Raw genomic sequence first — 22,324 nt, 5'->3', positions numbered from 1 at the left:
GCACGTGGGGACTGGGATGAGGAAAGCATGAGGAAGACAGGGGTCTCCTGTTTGGAGGACATCTGAGCCTCAATTGAGCTGTGAGGAGAGTTTTGATAACAAATTTTGAGAATCTATCTCCAAATAACCCCCACAAAAGGAACCCCCCTTTTCCTGGTTCTTCATACAGCCTCACTCTGTGGTCTGCATCTTCTTCCTTTTTCTCTTCTCCTTCCACACATGGTTCACTGTTCTTTCCCAAGTTCATCTGGACCAAAGGTAGCCTTGGGGGCCCGGTTCATGCCATGCAGGATAGGGGTACCCATTTATGTCACTTTCTGCCAAGTTGTGCCATGGGAGGCTCAGACACTAAGGCTGGCACCATCCCGGCTTGGTTTCACACAAGACATTTCAGACTTTCCTCTTTGTTTTTTTTTGAACCTCAATTCTTGCTCTTATCCCCATATCTTCTTTCCCTCTCTGACTGGAGCAATGGTCCCAGAGCTGCCATGAAGATGCTCCATCCCCAGTGCTACAATCCAACCCTGCCACTGCCTCCTCTCCCTTCCAGAGCGCACCTGGAGGATGGAGGCATCCTCAGAGAGTCAGGATATAAACCCATCCTCAGCAGAGCTTGGCTGACCATAACCAATATCTTTTAAAACACCAGGAATGGTTGCACTGAACCAGGAGCCTGAGCTCCTCTGCTCTTCCACTCCTTGCTGCACACATACATAGCCTCCAAACACTCATGGGAAAGCCTTGGGACCAGGATAAAGAGTCCCAGGCAGAGAAAAAAGCACAAAGCAAGGGAGGAAAAGGGGGTGGCTGTGTTACCTAGGGGATTTGCTCTGCAACAAACAAAAAGGTGTGACGAAACACCGTGTTGCACATAAGCAAACAGCAGCCAGAGGTATTTTCTTGAGCAGGACCTGAATGCTGAGGCTGAGAGCTGAACAGCTAAGCATTGCACAAGTGAAGGGTTGGAGTTGAGCCCGTTCTTGTTTTCCTAGATAAATGCCATTTTTCAAATGTTTTATCCTTTGTGTTGTTTAATCTCTGCCGTACACCATACAAGACACATCATGAATTAGAGCTCCAGCATATGCCTCAGCTTGGGGAGTTTCCTTTTCTTGAATAAAACATTGCTTCCCCTTTTGCAGTTTGGGCACGCACATCTCTCTCTTCGATCTAGAAAGCAAGGGTAAAACCAGAGATCACAGCAGCCATCGAGAATCTTTCATTCATATCTAAAAGGACCTGAAAACCCCCTTCCCATTCATGTCAAGCAATCTTCCTGAGAAATCCTTGCTGCATTGTTTTTTGCTGACATCTGTACTGCCCCAGGTATGATTAATTCTTCTGCTCACAATAAAATGCTTCTCCTTTGCCTCTGGAGCAGCCTGCAATTTCACAATGAGTTGGTAAAACACAACATGCATTCACTTCTAGCAGCAAAGTGAACTTGGGTGGCTTTGCTCCTGACAGCATAAGGGAGATTTGCCCTCAAGGGGAAACTGCTTGGCACTCGCAGCTTTCTGACGAAGGATGTTCCTGACAGAGTTCAGAGGTGTTGGGGAAAGTGGGTTAGGTTTCTCAAAGGGCTGCTTGTTCTTGGGAGGCTCTTCCCGGGGTCCGTGAGGCTCAAGGTGGGCTCAGAAGGAGGGTGAGTTTGGGAAATCACCGTGGGCTGATCCCAGCTTGGCCCCCGGCACCCCCCGCCTGCCGTTTCGGAGCATACCTCTCATTCCTCCTCCTCAATTACTGCAGCTGATCCCTTTCCCTGCCAGAGCCCCAAGGACACAAACTGACACCCACTGCTCAGGCTTGGGCTCCTCCGGATCCTCAGGGCCCTGTGGGAGAAAAGGGACCTCCACCAGTGCTCCAATCCATGGCATGGGCTGCCTCGCAGCTCCTTACCATGACCTTAGGGTCCCCGGGGTTCCTCCAAAGTAGATGCTTCTGCAAGAGGACAGAGGGTGTTGGGGGAGCTTGGGGATGCTGGATTATGCAGGAAACTCGCTGGCACATGCAAAAATCCTAGAATGCTTCAGGTCGGAAGACGTTTTAGCAGGTCATCCAGTCCAACCCCTCTGCAGAAGCAGGGACATCTTTAACCAGATCAGGGTGCTCAAAGCCCCATTCAACCTGGCCTTGAGTGTTTCCAGGGATGGGGCAGCCACGACTTCTCTGGGCAACCTGGACCAGGGCCTCCCCACCCTTACTGTAAACAATTTCTTCTTAAGATACAGTCTAAATCTGCCCTCCCTTAGTTTAAAACCATTACTCCTTGTCCGGTCAAAACAGGCCTTGCTAAAAAATCTGTCCTCATCTTTCCTGGAGCCACTTTCAGTAAGCAAAGGTGCTTTGAGGTCTCTTCAGAGCCTTCTCTTCCCCAGACTGAACGACCCCAACTCTCAGCCTGTCCTCATACAGGAGGTGCTCCAGCCCTCAGATCATCTCTGTGGCCTCCTCTGGACTCACTCCAACAGATCCATATCCTTCCTGTGCTGAGGATTCCAGGACTGGATGCAGAGCTCCAGATGTGGCATCACCACAACAGAGCAGAGGGGCAGAATCTCCTCCCTGGCCCTGCTGGTGCTACTGCTTTGGATGCAGCTCAGGATATTTTTGGCTTCCTGGGCTGTGACTATGCATTGTTGCCTGATGCTGAGCTTTTCACTCACCACCACCCCAAGTCCTTCTCCTCAGGGCTGTGCTTAATTGTGTCGTCCTCCAGCCTGTGTTGAAACTGAGGATTGCCCGGACCCAGCTGCAAGACCTTGCATTTGGCCTTGTTAGAACCTCATGAGGTTGATGTGGACCCAATTCTCCAGCCTCTCTGAGTCTCTCTGAATTAACCAACTGCAGTGGGGAGAAAAGCTGTCTCTGAAGCTGGGACAGGCTGGGCTGGGACTGGGGGTCCTGGGGAGTCTCTTTTAACTCTCTTTGCCCAGAAGAGGTTTGTGGTGCTTGTGCTGTGGTGCTCAGTGCCTTGCAGCTGGAAAGCCCCCTCAGTCCTCACTTGCACGTGAAAATAAAAATGCTTGTTTGTGGGGGGCTGGCAAATATAACCCCATTACCTCTGGGAACGCTCGAGGCATGTCCATGGGGTGGTCCGTATGTGGGGGAAATTAATCAGGGTTAATGCTGGAAGGTTGTAGCTCGGGGCTGTGGCTGGGCGGGTGCGTGCGAGCTGGCTGATAATTTATGGCTTTTGTGAACTGTGGAGAGCAGGGCACGATTACAGAGCGAGCGTGTGAAGGCAGTGGAAAGCTGCGAGAGCTGGCTGACCGGCGCTGGGTGTAAAGCTCCCCTTATGGAGCCCAGCGCTCTCGTTAAAACTTTAGGGCTTGACTTCTCGTCGGCCGCTGCAGCCGAGTGTGCAGCCTGCTCACAGGAGAGCTGTGGAGGAACGGCTCAGCAGCTACATCCCATCACAGAGCACCTGGGATGGTGCCAGCCCTGGTGTCTGAGCCTCTCCTGGCACAACTTGGCAGAGGGTGACATAAAGGGGTATGTGCATCCTGCAAGGCTACTGAACCAGGACCCCAATGCTGACTGTGGTCCAGATGAATGTGGGAAATGGACAGTGAACCCATAGGATGCCTGAAATGATTGTGTAAGGTGACACAAGTTGCTTCAGCAAGGACCTTCTGAGTCCTGTGTGCTTGCAACCGAGCATTTTGCCAGCGAGCAGGTCGCTCAGGAAGATGATGCAGCAGGATGCAGGTGGTCAGAGTCACAGCTAGTAGATACTGGTTGTTAACACATCCCTGCCAATCCTGTGCTCAGGAAGATGCTGGGAAGGGCATGTCTGAGCACTGGGAATCACTGAGCACAAAGAAACAGGGCTTTATTATAGTGCAGCTTCTCCAAATCAGGCATCTTCTGCAGATGGGAAGATGTCGAAGCTTTAGTAGGGCTACTTGATGAGAAAGGTGCCCAGTGCTCAGGGACAAAGCACTGAAGATGCTGCACACGTACTTCAAATCCAGTGTGAATGTAACGGATGATGAGCTAAGGCATGCAAACCTCCTCCAGAGACCTCAGCCCCCCCAATCACACAGGCCATAGTCCCAGGCCTGTGGCAAAGCCACCCTTCAGGCATGCGCAGCATCTTTTTCAGTGGTGGTAGAAGCTCTCTCTGAGGTGAGTTTCCCTCTGTACCATTGTGAATCATAGAGTCATGGAATGGTTAGGGTTCAAAGGGACCTCAAAGACCATCCACTTCCAACAACCCTGCCGTGGCAGGGATACCTTCCATGTATCCCTGGGGGCTCAAAGCCCCATCCAACCTGGCCTGAAACACCTCCAGGGACAGGACAGCCACCACTGCTTTGGGCAACCCGGGCCAAGGCCTCCCCACCCTCACATTTCTCCCTAAGATCTCATCTCAATCTTCCCTTTTTCAGCTGTAAACCATTCCCCCTCATTGTATCCCTGCAATCCCTGATCAAGAGCCCCTCCCCAGCTTTCCTGAACCCCCCTTCAGTACTGGAAGCTGCTCTAAGGTCTTCCTGGAGCCTTCTCTTCTCCAGGATGAACAATCCCAACTCTTTCAGCCTGTCCTTGTACGGGAGGTGCTCCAGCCCTCAGGTCATCTCCATGACCTCCTCTGGACTTGCTCCAACAGCTCCATGTCTTTCCCATGCTGAGGATTCCAGAATGGGACACAGGGCTCCAGGTGGGGTCTCAGCTGAACTGCTTTCGTGATCAGTCAAGCCCATGGTGGTTTGTGGCTGCCCTCAAGGTTCTGTGCCTTTATCATGTATTTCCTGGCCACGTTTGCCTGTTCAGCACCTGCTCTCCAATGAATGTTTTCCCCCTCTACATAATGCATGTAAATTCATATTTTAGGAGTGAGGAACAGACTGGTAACACAGCTGAGTACTGGTAGGATGGCATGGACCCAGTGATGTGGAGGAAGGAACCTAGGATGCGGAAGGAGCTGTAATGTGGCAAAGTGAAGAGAGAGAATAGATCTGATCTGGCAGTAGGATAAAAGACACCGGCGTGGGCATGGATGCAGATGGAAAACTCACAGCTGCAGATGGAAAACTCACAGTCCCCCACCCTGAAAATCACCAGGAGGGACCAGCCTGGTGGCTTCTGGGTACCACATTGCCTGGGCAAGACTGGAAGGGAAGGACCAAGGGAGAGCCCAGCCTGTAGAACTGGGTGAAGGGGAAGCTAGAGACAACCTGTGAAGGGAACAAAACAGCCTTGGCTGCCATCCAGCCAGATGGTCTGAGTGCTGCTGTTGTGCTCCACTCTCTTTTTCTGTTTCCCCCCTACACGTGTTGTTTGCATTCACATTTCAGTCCTTGTTTAGACTGGGAGGCTGGTTGATGACAAGGGAAGTAAAATACTGACCCTGTTGAGCGTCGGGGAGGAAATCTAAGGTCCTGGTAAGGAACCGGACTTTTCCAGACTGCTTTATCTGAGGCTTCTGAGAACCACAGTGGCCTAATTAATATTGTGACTAAAGGGTGCCTTGAAGGGCAGATTCTCCCTCATCACGGAGCTGGGAAGACACAACGTGCAGCACCCCCTTATTCCTCCTTAAGTCCTTGAGTCATCTTGGCTCATCCTGGTAGCCCCATTTCCATCTTCCCAACGTTCTTCCAGGGGAAAAACTGAGCAAAGCATTCTGTTCATGAAATGCAAATTCCTGCCACCCCTTTTCCCGTTATCAGAAAGAAGGAGGGGGGAGGCAAGAGCCTACAGCACAAATCCCTTGCTAGCCCCGTACCTGGTCAATTTTAAATTAAATGCTGCTAAATTATCTTCTGCATCAGCAACGTGGTGGCAGAGGCTGGTGCCTGGAGCAGCAGAGTGGAGCTGCTTTCCTTTTTAGAAGGAAAAGCCTTCTAAACCTGTCCAGTCCAACTGTCAGCCCAACCCCACCGTGGCTGCCAAACCATGTCCCCAGGTGCCATGGTCACACATGTTTTGAAGCACTCCAGGGATGGAGATTCCACCACTGCCCTGGGCAGCCTCTGCCAGGGCTTCACCACTCTGTCAGCAAAGGACATTTTCATAATATCCAATCTAAACCTCCCCTGGCATAGCTTGAGGCCATTTCCTCCCATCCCATCACTTGTCACTTGGGAGAAGAGCCCAGCACACACCTTACTACAACCTCCTTTCCAGGAGCTGCAGAGAGTGATGAGGTCTCCTCTCAGCCTCTTCTTCTCCAGCTAAACTGCCCCAGGGCCCTCAGCTGCTTCTCGTAGCATCTGAGATGCTGCTTGCTCTGCTGATGCACCCCAGCTTTGCAGACCCATTGGAAAAGGCTGGAAAATGAGTTGCACCGGTACCTCAAAGGCAGAGGCAGATGGGTGGCTGGGGTCTCACTTCTTGCCCTTGTCCCTGGGGAGGAGGGGGATCTCTGCCACCCTGGGCAGCTCCAGCGTGATGTCCACCCTGTCTAAGTGAGCCCAGTGTCACCTTGGGCATCAAGCCCACCATCCAGCTGACAGCTTTGTCCTCCCTGTGCCCATCTCTGCAGCTGCCCCGGGGCAGCTGCTTCCTCCTGGTGCTATTTGTGGTGTTACCGTGGGAGGCTCAGCGGATTCCCTGGGGCTGTGGCTCTCCAGGAAGCCAGATACCAACTTCTCTCCCCTTCCCAGACCCTCCCAGAGCCAGAGCCTTGCCTCAGCATCTGTTTATAACTCCTGGGGCTGGCCAGGCTGTTTGGTTTGGGATAAAGCTGAGTCTGGCAGGGCTCCTCCCTGCCACCGCAGTGGCACGCGCCTGCCTTATCTCCTGTGACAGACCCTTCCCAAGAGCCCTGGGAGCTGGGCTGCCCTCACTGGCCCCAGAAGGCGTATGCCCAGAGATGGGTGTGGGAGGAAGACGGCAACACAAACTGGTTTTAATCAGGATGTGCCAAGGAGCTGGGCGGGATGGGTTGTGGTGGCAGGTGATGGTGCTCAAAGTAGGGAGATAGCCCGGGGCAGGATGGGCCGTGGGAACACGTGTGGGGAAAGCTGGGGAGGAGAGCAGATGCTGGGCTTTCTGGGCACAGTGGCCACAGGGAACTCTGATTTTCAATTCCCAAGCAGAACAAAGTTCCTCTGCAAACCTCTGAGTTTTGGGAGAGGCACCAAGGCTGCACCCGAGCACTCTAAGATGTCCTTGGAGGCTTCCAAACATTTTGATAGTGACTGGCTAAGCAAGGCGCTGGCCTGGCCCCTCACTGGCATGAGGACCTTGTGCTGGGATGCTGGGAGGATACGCATATGGGGATATGGGGTGCTCTGCGCCTTCCCTTTTTCTGCCCCACGGAGAGCATGAAAGGCTTCTTCCCTGCGTGAAAGCAGCGACATCAGGAGTGTCCCTCCACCACAACAGCCCAGGAACTCTCAGGGTGTGTTTAGCCTGGAGAAGAGGAGGCTGAGGGGAGACCTTATTGCTCTCTACAACTACCTGAAAGGAGGTTGTGGAGAGGAGGGAGCTGGCCTCTTCTCCCAGGTGACAGGGGACAGGACAAGGGGGAATGGCCTGAAGCTCCACCAGGGGAGGTTCAGGTTGGATATCAGAAAAAAATTCTTCACGGAAGGAGTCATCGGGCACTGGAACAGCTGCCCAGGGAGGTGGTCGAGTCGCCTTCCCTGGAGGTGTTCAAGGAACGGGTGGATGAAGTGCTGAGGGACATGGTTTAAGGGAGTGTTAGGAATGGTTGGACTCGATGATCCAATGGGTCCTTTCCAACCTGGAGATTCTGTGATTCTGTGATTCAGGAAAAGCTGAGGTCCAGAGGACCAACAAGGACATGAGGGGTTTGAACTTCATGCCCAACCCCTGTTCCGCACAGTTGCCCAGCAGCGCCCTTTGCACGAGACTGGAGCTCGTCTCCTTCCCCAATAAAGCATCTGTTCTTTGTTGTGGAGGTGAGACAGGACAAGGGACAAATTGAGGAGAGCTTGTGGGCACAGCATTGCCCACTGCTATCACTGACACAAATACTGTCCTCTGCTCCCCAAACGTGACCATAGCAAGAGAGTGGTGGCCTTACTGCCTGCACAGAGGATGCTATCAAATCTGTGGAGCCCTGTGGAAGATGCTGTCAAAGCTGTGTTCCCATGAGCTGGTGGCTCCAGACAACCTCTTCCACCCTCTGTACACTGGGTCTCCTCAGACCTGCAGCACAGGGTGCAGTCCCTGAGCATCCTCCCTCAGGCCACGAGCTCTGCAATTCCCACTTTTCCCAGGCTGGCAAAGGGCAGTGGCTGCCTCCTGCCATGCTATCAGCACAGGGTGATAAAGGCAGCTTCCTGTCGCTGGAGGCACTTGCTTTCATCTCTCACATGAGTTTATGGACAATATTAGCTTGAAAGAGCTTTTAACCCTTGACTTTCTGCTGCAGTGCTTTGGTCCACATCTGGGCCAAAGGCACCAGCCCAGTACCTGTGTGATATTGATGGCTTATGCGGAAAGCAGCGCCCGAGGTCAGCCTGGATCTCCTGGAGGAGGGCGAGAATCAACCAGCGTTCACTTGCAGGCAAGTCACAAAACCTGCCAACACCTTCGCTGACTCATTAAAGGTGAAAAGTTTTTAAGGAGAGGGTTTGGTTTTCTGTGTTTCTGATGGTAAGCAGGCAGAGAGCCAAAGGAGACGTGCCTGAACCCTTCCAGCCGCCCACCTTGCTGAGGGCTGCTTGCCAGGACCTCTGCCTGGCTCCATCATGGGGAACTCAGAGACTTGTGAGTCCAAATCTTGACGAATCCAATACTGGCATGTCCTGGTGCCCTGGGGAGGGGGTCAGCTGCCTAAGCACAGCTCTCCCCCGTCTCTCACAGCTGCTGGCAGGCCGTTGCGATGGCTCCCATGGAGTCGAAGGTTAAGTGCTCCAAGCCCCATCCAACCTGGTCTTTAACATCTCCAGCGATGGAAGAGCTGTGGTTTCTCTAAGCAGACCCGGCCAGGGCCTCCCCACCCTCACGGGAAAATATTTCTCCCCAAGATCTCATTTCAATCTCCCCTCTTGCAGCTGAAAACTGTACCCCTCATGCTCTCCCTGCACTCCCTGATCCAGAGCCCCTCTCCAGCATTCCTGGAGCCCCTTTCAGCACTGGAAGCTGCTCTAAGGTCTCCCTGAAGCCTTCTCTTCTCCAGGCTGAACAACCCCAAATGTCTCAGCTTGTCACTGTCTTACTTGATGTGCAAGAGTCTGTTGTCCCACAACCCCACCCCAGATTACACCCTGGTGGAGTCCACTTCAGGTTGCAAGCACTCTAGGTAAGCACTGTTCCTTGGATAATGTTTCTTTACAAACCTCTGAGACTTCTTGCACATAGAGCACAGGGCTGAGCCCTCTGCGAGCTCTGGAGATGAGTCACTGGGCTCGTTTTGCAAACCCAGGATCTGAATTTGCCAAGACACGCAGAGGCTGGGGGCTCTGCTCATTGGATACTGAGGTTCCTGCAAGACTTGGCTGAAGACATCCTTTTGGGAGCAACTAGGACATGTTTGTCTTTCAAAATCTGTCACCATCTGCAAATATACTGTTCCCTCCAGCCGAGTTGCTTAGACCTCTCGTGCAATTTTTTCACTGTGCTTGTAGACACCATGTTTGAGGGCAAACCTTTTCAGTCCGTGCACGTGAGAGACTGATGACCTGTCCCCTCTCACTGCACAGCGGGAGAGAGCAGTTGGGCTGTAAATAAATCCCAATGCAAACTCCGGCAAGGGATGCTTGGACAGCCAAGATTTGGAGAGAAGACTGAGGCAGGGAAGGTGAAGGGCAGGTTTGCTGGGACCAGTCTCTGTGGCTCCAAAAACCTTGGGCTGAATTTTATTGGTGCAAGATCGGAGCTTGTTATGGAACAGGTCATACCGACAGGGGACTGGAAAAAACATGATGACTGGGAAACCAGGAAGGAAGGAAAGAAGCAAAAAGCCATAGAGCAAATCCCCGTTCCATTTCCACACAACAGTGTTTTTAAATCAGCCAGTCTCTTGAGGGCCTGTGCAGAAGAAGCACCACTGCTGTAGAGACCCTCTCCAGCTGTTTGGTGTCCACAGTCCACTGCCTCTATCCATAGTCATCTGCCCAAATTTTGATCTGTCCCGTGGAGGTGTTCGTATTCATACAGCTCCTTGTGCAACAAAGTGTTGGTCTGGATGGCTTCCAGACGAAGCCATCCTTTACGTGTCCAAAACCAGTCCTGCTGCTGAATAAACTCCACCACAATCCCAGAGGAAGGTTGCTGCTGACCTGCAAGTGAAGGCCATGATACCATGGTCTGTGTTGATGGCTAAGCATGAAGCTGTCTGGTTGTGCCAAGCTGGAGTAAAAAGGTCACAGCAGAAAGTGACATGAGCCAACAGGAGCCACCAAAGTGTGCTCACAGCTCCAAAACCAGTGTCCTGGGCTGCATCCAAAGCAGTCGGACCAGCAGGGAGGGAGGGGATTCTGCCCCTCTGCTCCACTCTGGTGAGACCTCACCTGGAGTCCTGTGTCCAGTTCTGGAGTCCTCAGAACAGGAAGGACATGAAGCTGTTGGAGTGAGTCCAGAGGAGACCACGGAGATGATCTGAGGGCTGGAGCACCTCCTATACGAGGACAGGCTGAGAGAGTTGGGGTTGTCCAGCCTGGAGAAGAGAAGGGTCCAGGGAGATCTTAGATGAGCCTTCCGGTACTACAGGTCCCTTCCAACTGAAATCATTCTATGATTCTATAAAAGACTGCAGCCAGACAGGCACATGGAGGTGTCTGGCATAGGAGCTGACATGATGTTGGGAGAGGCCTGAATGGGGCACCTGGTATTTCTGAAGGATAACTCCTTCTTTCTTCTGCCAAGCCTCTCCCAAATCACAGATTAGTGGGAGACTGGTAGGAAAAGTCCAGTTTGGTCTGAGTGAGAAACTCAAGTTCAGGACTTTGAGTGGCATGGGCAGAAAAAGTTGAGATGCAAAAAATTCCTGATCCTCCAACGACACTGCTCAGGTGTGAATGAAGCTGCACATGGCTGAAAAAGGGATGACATTTACATGCCGTGACGACCTACACCAAAATCCAGGATCTCTGCTGGCAGCACCAGCATCAGCCCACCATCTCCAAACAGCCTAAGTGGTGGGAAAATGGATCAGGGCCTCAGACATATGGTAAGGTCTCCAGTTGTGTCAAGCAGGTCATGACAAGCAGGATGGGAGCAAGACCCTGTAGGGCCAGCAAGCAGGTGAACCATCTTTGGAGGAGGCAAAAGAGGCTAACACCTCACGAAGGGTGTCTGAGTTCATATGGGAGACCTGGGAAGAAGATGGGACTGCAAAATTGCAGGAAGGCTCTAAGGAGCTCAGGGCAACCTGTTGGTGTAGAGAAGAAGAGAGAAACTCCCACATCATCATGAGTAAATGAAGCCATGTCCTGAGACATCTGCTGCTCTGGCCAGAAGACAGGAGGGATTGAAGGTGAAAACCCAGATGTGAAGGTGAATGGCTCCATCCTGAGACTCTCAGCTGAATGCAGGTACCAGGTTCACCGAGCATGGGTGCTGGGACGTTGTACTGTGGTGATACCAAGCAGCTGCTTCTGGCCAACTTGTTGAGGCACCTTCAACATCTGGCCACGAACTGGTTAATGGTGGGCTGTCCTGTGCAGTAGTTCTGCTGGAGCAGGGTGTGGGAAGCACCTCAGGAGGACTGTGAAGTGCTCAAGAGGGTTTTTTTTGCAGAGCTCACATATGAAAGGTCAGTGCTCCATTTTGGGCCTTGACCAAGAGGTTCAGATGACACTCAGATGCTCTTTCTACTGTGTCTCTGCTCTGACACGAATCAAGTGGTAAAAGGTGAAAGAGAGTTTGGAGAAAAAAAACCTTGATGGGACTCCAGGAGTGTTCTTTCAACAGCTCCAGAAAGCACGAGGCCAGCAGTACTTTGCAGAGATGTGACCATATGCTGACCAAACCTCTCCTATCAAGTCAGGCCTTCTCCAGGTCTTCCAACTCCAGCATAAAGTATTTTTAGGACCAAAATTGGATGAGGTAAAGCAAGAAAATGCAGAACATTAACTTTAAGAAAGATAAGAACCAATAAAAAAGGTCTGTAAATGTGGCTCTCCTTGATCTCGCTGTCCTTCCTTTAGTACTCGGTGACTTTGAGGCAATCCCTCTCTGTGTCCCTAAGAAGCCTTGCTCTGTTTCCACCTCTGAGGTCAGCCTGTCAGTCTGTTCCTTGCTTTTCTCAGCATAGTTAGTTACAGCCTTTGCCAGCCACAGTCTCCTTCCCTGAAGATAGGGAGATATTAGGGTCCCAATCAGTCTCATTCCCCTAAACTCGGTGTCCCATGTCCTCCCATGGGGGGACCAATCTCTCCTCCTATAGAGGGGCTTGTTCGTTCTTGTCTTTCTGTTTTTTGAGGAACATGAGGGTAAAGAAGTACAACAGATCACTTCCATCACAGATGGACACCTACAAGTAAGCTCCATGTGCTCTGGAGATGATGGAGACTGGGACTGGAGAAGGGAACCTTCACACCCATTGCCTTTGGGATGGGCACAGTGATCCAAAGAGATCTAAGATGCCACCACAAGCTGGAGTGAGTGTCACAAGCTGGAGCTATCACTCCCAGAGGACCTAGCAGACTGAGAGGAGGTGGACTTCTCTTGAGTATGGAAAGGCATCTCCTGACTGGTGATAGGCAGCTTGAAGATACCTCAGAGCTGGTACAGGAGCCTTAAAGGAACAGGAAGGTTCCACTAGCAGCCAACTTCACCCCAGTGTCTCTGTGAGCTTGTAGGGGTGCTGGAGGGCAACGGAGGGGAGCTCTGCCCATGAACTGACATCCCTGGCATGAGGCACAGTACGAGCACGAGTACCCCTAGCATGGAGTGCATCATCCAGGAGGTCTGGCTGGAGAAGGTGGCCTGAATCTCTATGTCTCTCTTTCTTGCCTTTCTGCATCCCCAGCCTCCAGCATTTGTGCAGCAGGGCAGTAGTTCAAACACAACCATTTCTATCTTCCCCAAGTTTTTGCAGCCCGTTCCGCACCTTCCACTGGTCCTGCCCCAGGTGTTCTTTCCTCAACTGTCATCACACTCCTCACCGCCAAGCTGATGGGGATCTGGACACCGAGCCCTGCTAGGGCCTTTCTGACCTTCGTACTTCATAAACATCTCAGAGTCATAGAATCACGGGATGGTTTGTGTTGGAAGGGACCTCAAAGCCCGTTCACTTCCACCCCCTGCCATGGGCAGGGACACCTCCTACTGGATCAGGGTGCTCAGAGCCCCATCCAACCTGGCCTTGAACACCTCCAGGGATGGGGCAGCCACTACTGCTCTGGGCAGCCTGGGCCAGGGCCTCCTCACCCTCACAGGAAAATATTTCTCCCTAAGTTCTCTTCTCAATCTCCTCTCTTACAGATGTAAAGTGTTCCCCTCATCCTATCCATATACTCCCTGATCAAGAACCCCTCTGCAGCTTTCCTGGAGGCCCTTTCAGGACTGGAAGCTGCTTTAAGTTCTCCCCGCAGCCTTCTCTTCTCCAGGCTGAACAACCCCAACACTCTCAGCTTGTCCTCATATCGAGCCCTCGGATCATCTCCAGCCCCTCCCCAGCTTTCCTGTAGTCATTCTGCCTCTGCCCAACACGCGCACAGCATTGCCTTATTTCGAAGCCGTGGTGGGAGCCCTGCTGCATGGGCAGGAGTCCTGCTCCTCACCAGCAGGCACAGACCACCGCTGCTCTTGTTTTTTCTAGGGAGATGGGGGGGGGCTGCTTTTTCTAATTTTCAGTATTTATTTTGAAACCATTCACGGCTCTTCCCATGTTTAAAACATTCGTAGTCCTGCAGTTAAAATACCTGCAGGGACTCTCAGGAGCTGCCAGCGCGGTGCAGAGGAGACTCAGGCTCACGAGCCTTTAACTCAGTATGGAACTGTTTGTCCTTTCGAGCTCAGCGCTGGAATGCTTCAAGGTGTTTAGGCAAGGCCAAGGCCAGGGCATGGGAACGCAGGTCTTTACCAGGCTTTGCCCGTAATTGTCTCCGTGCTTGCACTCCCCTGTCTCCCGCAAAGCAGGGAGGAGGGAGCTGTGCAGATGGCCAAGGAGAAAGGTGAAGGGGAGGAACTGAGTTCCAGCCCTGGGAAAAGCGGGACACAGGGGAGAGGGCTTTTGCAAACACTTGGACTGTGATAAGATGTGGCACTGGTGCACGAAAGCGGTCCCTGGTTATCCTCACAAGCAAAACCCAGCAAAGAAGAGCTGAGAGAGGGACTGGGAGGACCAAGCACTGCTCAGCTGAGATGTTGAGGGCCAGCCGGTGGCGTTCTAATCTCCGGAGCTGCTGCCTCCCCAAGCTGAGGTCATTAAAGATGTCAAAGAGCTGTTTTTAACAGGAGGGGGTGTTTGGCTTAACTCCTGGCTCTGCTCCAAAGGGAATAAAATCACAAGCTCCCTGTCTGCGCTGCATGCAGCTGCAGTGCCCAGCGCCAGGGCTGAGGGTCCAACATCGCTGGTGGAGGTGTTTCAGAGGCTCAGGGCATCCTCTGAATTTCAGCAGCTACCCAGGATCCCCATGGACCCGGTGTGATGCTGCGAGGTGGAAGGCGGCCGGAAGGTGGCTAGGTTTGGAGATGCTTTGGCTGTACCTCAGAAGGTGTGGGACACAGAAGGGGTGCTCCAGGCAGCACCTAAGGGCAGTGCAGGGACCCTGGGAGGCTGGGAGAGATGGAGTGGGTGCCGGGTGGCTGCTGGAGAAGGCAGAGTCACAGAGCCTGGGGAGATGGTGCGAAGCAGAGGGGAGGGCAGGTGGGAGCAGACAGCATGGGAAAGGGAAGGGTAATTCCCTCCCTATGGATCACCGTGGGAAGGCATAAGGTGCTGGCAGTGATCCCTGGTGACCAAAACCACCAAAGATTTTGCTGGTGGCCCTTTGTGGTGGGGACCTGCCCACACTGGTGGCTTCGCATGGAGGACTTGGACTGGTGGGCACAAGCCCTTGATGAGGAGATGGGAACAGCCTTGGATGGGGAGAGGGCTTGCAGAGGGCAGGACCCAGGGACCCAGCAGAATGGGATGAAGGCACTTCTGAGGAACCCTAGCCTGCTTCTTGCAGGAGTGGCTGGCGTAGGGCGAGGAGAGGGCACACTGGAGGGGACAGGGACACGCCGGCGGTGGGGGGGGCCACGCTGCACCTGCAATAACAACCTCCGGGCGCAAGGCCTGACAGCAGGACGGGGCTGAGCTGGAGTTACAGCCCCCGGGGGAGAGCCTGGTGGCTTGGTGCCCGGGAAACACCTCCGAGCCAGCCCCCCCTGCACCAAGGAGCCGGGCAGGCGAGGGCTCCACCAGCCCCACACATGTCCAACTGGGAGCATCACCCTCCTGCTCCATCTGCCCCCAAACACCCACAGCCCCAGGACTCCCCCTCCTGCCCTCCCTGTGGGAGACACCTTTTCCCCATCCCCTTTGCTCCTCTCTGCTCTTGAGGTACCCCACAGCTGTCCCTTGCCCGGGAAACCCTTGTGCCCCATGTATTCCCTCACCAATCGCTCTACCACATCATGTCCTCTGCCCACACTTTTTCCATGCCTACCCCAAACCTTGCCCCGTAGCCTTCCCCAGTGTGAGTTTCCCCCCTTCAGCCTCCAAGGAGGGCTTAAGCCCCACTGCTGCTCTCCCCACCCCAAATCCTAACGCTCCTTGCTCCTACACCAGCCCAGCAAACCATGGCTCCCACTGTGGCCCTTTAAAACCACCTCATCTCCTGCCTTTCTCCCAACACCTCCCTCTCCTCCATGTGCCCTGGTTGATCTGCTCCCGGAGCCGGCACTGCCAGAGTGGCCGGGGAAGAGTCGCAGCCATAGCCTTTGCCCCTTTCCCATTCTCATGCTCGCACCATGGAGGATGTTGACAAAATCCCACCGCATGCACTTGTTCTTCTTGCCTTGGGCCTGTTCCCAGCAGGATGCAGAGTCCTCACTATGGGAGTACAGCAGTCACCCCCATCCTGCAGTCAAGGGCTCCCTCTCCTGCATTTGTCTCCTACTGCTGGGCCTTCCCCAAAGATTGGAGAGGATGCACACCATCCCAAAGCTTCCCAACACCAGGGGAAGTCCCTGGACTCTCTCAAGCAAAGGGGATCATGCAGACCCTTTGGTGGTGTCTTTAGCCTCGAGCTGGCTCTCCTCCAAATCCCTCTAAGCCCATCTTGGGAGTAACCTACTTTATTAGTGCAGACCCCAGCACCAGAAGAAGAACGTCCAAACACACCATGTGGTCTGCTGGGAGGGTGCAGGTTCTTAGGATCTTGAGAGTGTGCTCCAGGAAAGCTCCAGGGACTGTTAGGTACCATCTGCAGCTTTCCCTTAACAAGGTTTCCACTTGGATACCTCAACCGTCTGTCTACTGCTTCTCCTGCAATGAACTGCAGGTGATGAAAGAAGCAGGGAGTTAGTGGGACTTAGGAGATAGATCTCCCTGGTAGGACCTGGCAGCCTGGTCCAGCCTAGTTAGGTAAGTATGGTCACAAAGTCCAGATCCTACCCAAGCAGGTGACATGAGCCTCTCTGAGTCAGAAAGCCAAGAGGCTGTAAGTCAAGAGCCGCCTGTACTGCCTGGAAGTGGTGAGATGGAGCATGGCAAACCTTCTGCTTTCCTGCAGATGAAGACAAAGAAGGAGAAAAGGCTGGCAGGTGTGTGAGCTGATGCAAATGCCAAAAATGAGATGTGTCCGTTCCTCATGGTAGCTTGTCTTTGCTGGATAGATGATGAAGGTGGGGAGGGTCAGCCTGCACGGGTCAGCAGTGTCTCGGATGGGGTACTAACAGAGGGCACCACTTAGTGTTCCCCCAGGTATCGTAGAATCATAGAATTGTTAAGGTTAGAAAAGCCCTCTATGCTCATCCAGTCCAACCATTAACCCAATCCCACTGTGCCTGCCAAACCACATCCTAAAGTGTCATGGCCACACACTTTTTGAACCCCTCCAGGCATGGAGACTCCACCACTGCCCTGGTCAACCTCTGCCAAGGTTTTACCACTCTGTCAGTAAAGACATTTTTCCCAATATCCAATCTAAACCTCCCCTGGTGCAACTTGAGGTCATTTCCTCTTGTCCCATCGCTTGTTAGTTGGGAGGAGAGCCCAGGACCCACCTCACTACAACCTCCTTTACAGGAGCTGCAGAGAACCATGAGGTCTCCCCTCAGCCTCTTCTTCTCCAGGCTAAACAGCTCCAGGGCCCTCAGCCACTCCTCATAAGACTTGTTCTCCAGACACTTCATAAGCCTTTTCCCCCTCCTCCAGATGCACCCAATGTCTTTCTTGCAGTGAGGAGCCCAAAACTGAACACAGGATTCAAGATGTGGACTCACCAGCACCAAATACAGGGGCACAATCCCTTCCCTGCTCCTGCTGGTCATGCCATAGGTGATACAAGCCGGGATGCTCTGTGAATCCCTCCTTTCCTTTCTCTTTTTGCCTTTGGGTTCCTGCTCCTGTCTCAAGGCCATGCTAAACCCCTTCGAATGTTGACGCACAGACTGGAGCTACGGGCACCTCCCCTCCTGACCCACAGCCCCATGGGCATGAGATCTTGCTCAGAAAGGCTGAACAGAGTTTGTCTGCCCAGTAACCTGGCAACTGCACTAATGCATGCAAGCTCATAAACCATCCCCCTGAACTGGAGCCAGCACCCACCGAGGACCATATCCCCTTACACCGGAGACACGCGGTGCTCCGTGCCTCGCTGCTTCACCGTGGGTGCCTCTGAAGGGCAAATCCTGCCCCACGCTTCTGTCTTATTCCTGACATGTCTTCTATTCCCTCATCTCTAAAATACACTCCCAGTTGCAGAGGGATGCTTGGAGGTGGAGGAAGCCCTGGGTATGGAGGGGAAAGAGCTCAGCTTGATATAGAAACCACTGAGAGGTACATCCACCAGCAGGAATGCCTACTCCAAACCCACCCACCTGAGAAAAGCAGCTCAGCGTTAAAATCCAGGGCTGGCTCCCCCCTGCCTGCTTGGCCATCAGGAGGAGAGGTGGCTGCCCCACACCAGAGAGCAGTTCCTGATGTACCGCGGGGTAAATGCCCTGGCAAGACACGTGCCAGATCTGACTCCCACTCAGTAGGTGTGCAGGGCTGAGATTCACCAAGATCGAAGCCTCCCAGCCCTGTGTTCAACCTCTCGGATTTATAGGAAAATGTTGTTCCAGTGGTAGACAATGAGTCTGAGGATTTTAAGGTTGATTTGACTTTTCCGGAAGAGACTAAATTAGGCACATCAGATAAAATCTCGGCCCTGGAGAGAACAGCTCATGCTCCCCACCCAGCACCTCCACTCGGAGGAAGGCTTGGGGGCTGCACTGGCCCTCAAGGAGGATACGGGAGGAGTCACCTGACTGCATTTGTGTCTTGCGGATCCAGGGGTTTCCTGAGCCTGGAGGGCAGAGGGAGGGAGGTGAAAAGAGAGAGGTGGCTGATTTATGGCTTACCATCTTCTCTGATCTTGATCGCCCTTTGTCTTGGGAGTCTCTCTTATCCAGACATGGAGATGGGAGGAGGGGATCTGTTTCAGAGATTGCTGAACTCTGGGTGTTTGCTGTTTCCTGGAGATCTTTTGATGTTCCCTTTGCTTTAAAACATTTTCAGTGTTAAGTTTCTCAGTCTCCTGTTGCACCTCGACTCTCGACATTGGAGCACGATCCATCACAACTTACACAAACAATCTCCAGCAAGGTGAGACCTCCCCATCTCAGGGGCTGGTGAGTCAACTTCTCCCTGCAGGACCTGGCAGCAAGGCTTCTGGGACACCTCATCCCAAGACCACATCCTGCTATGGGTTATGCATTGCTCTTTCCCTTTCAGTCTGGTGGGGAATGATGGGTGCCAGCACAGTGCTTAGAGGTGTTAGGAAGGCTGGACTGTAGACAAGCAGTGTGGACTGGGGTCTGCCTCTTGCTTTTCTCCAAAGCAGCCCAACACAATGACTTTTAATAGGTTGAAATGGTTGGAGTCGGTGGTCTCAAAGGTCTTTTCCAACCAAACAACTCTATTAGTCTATGAAACCCACCTCTCTGGGTGAGATATCACTAGGGTTGTTCTCTTGAGTCCTACAGATACTGCTAAAAGCTTAGTTTAGGACTCCCTAGAGGAAGAAGTGCAGAAAAACCCCTTCCTGACCTGAATGTCTACAAGATTGGGAAAGACCTCCAACTCAGAGACATTCTCTCTTGTCCAGCATGTGCAATTTGTCAGCTGCAGTAACGGACATCAGGTCCATAATTAAAAGATCATCAAACAGTCCTTTTCCATAAATCACCGCACTCCCAGTTAATAAAATTGATTTCATTTAACTGGTGCCATTTTCCAGAAGAGACAGCCCAAAGAACAACATTGCCTGTAAAACAATCCTCTTAGTTCCCTGAAAGTAATTAGTTTTGCTTGGACTTACGGTGCTCAGGGGTTAATTATCCTAAAACTGCCCATGAACTCCCATGATGTGGGGATATTTAGGCTGGGCTGCTGGGGGTGCCATTACTTGCAGCAAGGCTCTATATGAATCTTGATCACAGAATCACAGAATCACAAGGTTGGAAAGGACCCATTGGATCATCGAGTCCAACCGCTCCCAACACTCCCTAAACCATGTCCCTAAGTACTTCATCCACCCGTTCCTTAAACACCTCTAGGGAAGGCGACTCGACCACCTCCCTGGGCAGCCTGTTCCAGTACCCAATGACTCTTACTGTGAAGAATTTTTTTCTGATATCCAACCTGAACCTCCCCTGACGGAGCTTCAGGCCATTCCCTCTTGTCCTGTCCCCTGTCACTTGGGAGAAGAGGCCAGCTCCCTCCTCTCCACAACCTCCTTTCAGGTAGTTGTAGAGAGTAATAAGGTCTCCCCTCAGCCTCCTCTTCTCAAGGCTAAACAACCCCAGCTCTCTCAGCCGCTCCTCATAAGACTTGTTCTCCAGCCCCTCACCAGCTTTGTTGCTCTTCTCTGGACACGCTCCAGAGCCTCAACATCCTTCTTGTGGTGAGGGGCCCAGAACTGAACACAGTATTCGAGGTGCGGTCTCACCAGTGCCGAGTACAGAGGGAGAATAACCTCCCTGGACCTGCTGGTGACCCCATTTCTGATACAAGCCAAGATGCCATTGGCCTTCTTGGCCACCTGGGCACACTGCTGGCTCATGTTCAGTCGGCTGTCAACCAGCACCCCCAGGTCCTTCTCTTCTGTGCAGCTCTCCAGCCATTCTTCCCCCAGTCTGTAGCGCTGCATAGGGTTGTTGTGCCCCAAGTGCAGGACCCTGCATTTGGTCTTGTTAAACCTCATCCCATTGGTCTCGGCCCAGCAGTCCAGCCTGTTCAGATCCCTTTGCAGAGCCTCCCTACCCTCCAGCAGGTCGACACTTCCTCCCAGCTTAGTGTCATCTGCAAACTTGCTGAGGGTGCACTCAATGCCTTCATCCAGGTCATTGATAAAGATATTGAACAGAGCTGGACCCAGTACTGAGCCCTGAGGAACTCCACTTGTGACTGGCCTCCAGCTGGAGTTAACTCCATTGACCACCACTCTCTGGGCCCGGCCATCCAACCAGTTTTCAACCCAGGAGAGTGTGCGCCTGTCCAGGCCAGAGGCTGACAGTTTCTGCAGCAGAATGCTGTGAGAAACTGTGTCAAAGGCTTTACTGAAGTCCAAGAAGACTACATCCACAGCCTTTCCCCCATCCAGTAGTTGAGTGATTTTGTCATAGAAGGTGATCAGGTTAGTTTGGCAAGATCTGCCTTTTGTAAACCCATGTTGACTGGGCCTGATCACCCGGTTCTCTTGCGTGTGCTTCATGATAGCACTCAAGATTACCTGTTCCATGACTTTCCCTGGCACTGAGGTGAGACTGACAGGCCTGTAGTTCCCCGGATCCTCTCTGCAACCCTTCTTGTATATGGGCACTACATCAGCCAGCCTCCAGTCTAGTGGAACTTCCCCAGTCAGCCAGGACCTCTGGAAGATGATGGATAGGGGTTTGGAAAGGACATCCGCCAGTTCCTTCAATACTCTTGGGTGGATCCCATCCGGCCCCATAGACTTGTGGACGTCTAGCTGGGCAAGCAAGTCTCTAACCGCCTCCTCTTGGATCACGGGAGCCTCAATCTGCCCCTCTAACTCTTGGATTTGTAAACAGAAGGAACAACTTTCTTTGCTATTAAAGACTGAGGCGAAGAAGGCATTAAGTACCTCAGCCTTGTCCTTATCCCCTGTCACTGTTATTCCTTCTGCATTCACTAGAGACTGGATATTCTCCCTCGTCCTCCTTTTCCTGTTAATGTACTTGTAGAAAGACTTTTTGTTGTCTTTTACAGACTTAGCGAGTTTTAATTCTAGTTGGGCCTTGGCCCTCCTGATTTCTTCCCTGCACGATCTCACTTCGTCCCTGTAGTCCACCCAAGATGCCTGTCCTTTCCTCCAGAGCACATAGAGCTTCTTTTTCTTATTGACGCATCTTGAGATCACCCTGCTCCACCAAGCTGGCTTTCCCCCCCGCCGGCTCCTTTTCCGGAACACAGGGATGGCCTGCTCTTGAGCTGATAGGATTTCATTTTTCAAGAGCGCCCAACCCTCGTGGGCTCCCTTGCCCTGAAGGACTGTTTCCCACGGGACTGCTCTTTGTTTGATGATGCTCTTTGTTCTCTTACAATTCTCAGCTTTGTGGCATTGTCAGCTTGCATGAAAATTTGTTTCCACAGCCTCTGGCCCAAGAAGTTTCCAGCCTTCATGGTCAAAACCCACAATGTCACCACCTGGGAGCAAAAAGCAAATATGATTTAGAATCTTAGAACAGTTTGGATTGCAAGAGACATTAAAACCCATCCAATGCCACTCCCTGCCATGGGCAGAGACATCTCTCAATAGATCAGGGGCTCCAAGCCCCATCCAACCTGGCCTTGAACCCCTCCAGGGATGGGGCAGCCACCACTGCTCTGGGCAACCTGGGCCAGGGCCTCCCCACCTGAACAGCAAAACATTTTTAACTAAGATCTCATCTCCCCTCTTTCAGCTGAAAACCATTCCCCCTCATCCTCTCCCTGTACTCCCTGATCAAGACCCCCCTCTCCAGCTTTCCTGCAGCACCTTTCTGTACTGGAAGCTGCTCTAAAGTCTCCCCACGGCCTTCTCTTCTCCAGGCTGAGCAACCCCAACTCTCTCAGCCTGTTCTCATACAGGAGGTCCTCCAGCCCTCGCATCAACTCCGTGGCCTCCTCTGGACTCACACTAACAGAGCCATGTCCTTCCTGTTCTGAGGACTCCAGAACTGGACACAGGGCTCCAGGTGGGGTCTCACCAGACTTGAGCAGAGGGACAGAATCCCCTCCCTGGCCCTGCTG

At 52.7% G+C, this 22,324-nt stretch overlaps 1 long non-coding RNA gene across 1 annotated transcript; it reads right to left on the bottom strand.

The window, feature by feature from the left end:
* Nucleotides 1-1,035: 1,035 nt before the first annotated feature.
* Nucleotides 1,036-17,446, bottom strand: LOC128854268 (uncharacterized). The gene is made up of 3 exons (XR_008453264.1): nucleotides 17,308-17,446; nucleotides 1,721-1,832; nucleotides 1,036-1,170 (listed from the first exon to the last, which is right to left on the bottom strand). It is a non-coding gene; the product is annotated as an uncharacterized LOC128854268 (long non-coding RNA).
* Between the last annotated feature and the right edge of the window lie 4,878 nt (nucleotides 17,447-22,324).

This window comes from Cuculus canorus, chromosome 21 (assembly GCF_017976375.1).
Source record: "Cuculus canorus isolate bCucCan1 chromosome 21, bCucCan1.pri, whole genome shotgun sequence".
Lineage (NCBI taxonomy): Eukaryota > Metazoa > Chordata > Aves > Cuculiformes > Cuculidae > Cuculus > Cuculus canorus.
Note: the sequence above shows the minus strand (reverse complement) of the source record. Positions and strands in the feature narration are given on the sequence as shown.